The following is a 350-nucleotide window of genomic DNA, read 5'->3' on the forward strand; positions in this document are numbered from 1 at the left end:
TTTTTTTGTTACAAAACTTCTACCTTTACAATTGTGACAGTCACAATTAGTCATGATAACAATTATTCACTATTGAATCTTACAAATCTTCTCCCATCTCTTTTCACCAGACCCATCTAGACAAGATGACAACTGTTCAGTGGGGATTTTTTATTTCCCCTCATACTCTTAAACTAAATTCCCTCGTGAAACCTTGTAAGCCAGTCACTTCGTGCCTTAATTGCCCACTCATTTTAGGTAGCCAGTGTCTAAGTTGCCCGTCCTTATCTACCCTGTGTACAGAGGGGATAGCATTGATACTTGATGTTGGTATTTAGAGTTACTATCTTCATGAGTATAGGTCAGGTTCA

This window comes from Chrysochloris asiatica, unplaced genomic scaffold (genome assembly GCF_000296735.1).
Source record: "Chrysochloris asiatica unplaced genomic scaffold, ChrAsi1.0 scaffold00028, whole genome shotgun sequence".
Taxonomy (NCBI): Eukaryota; Metazoa; Chordata; class Mammalia; order Afrosoricida; family Chrysochloridae; genus Chrysochloris; species Chrysochloris asiatica.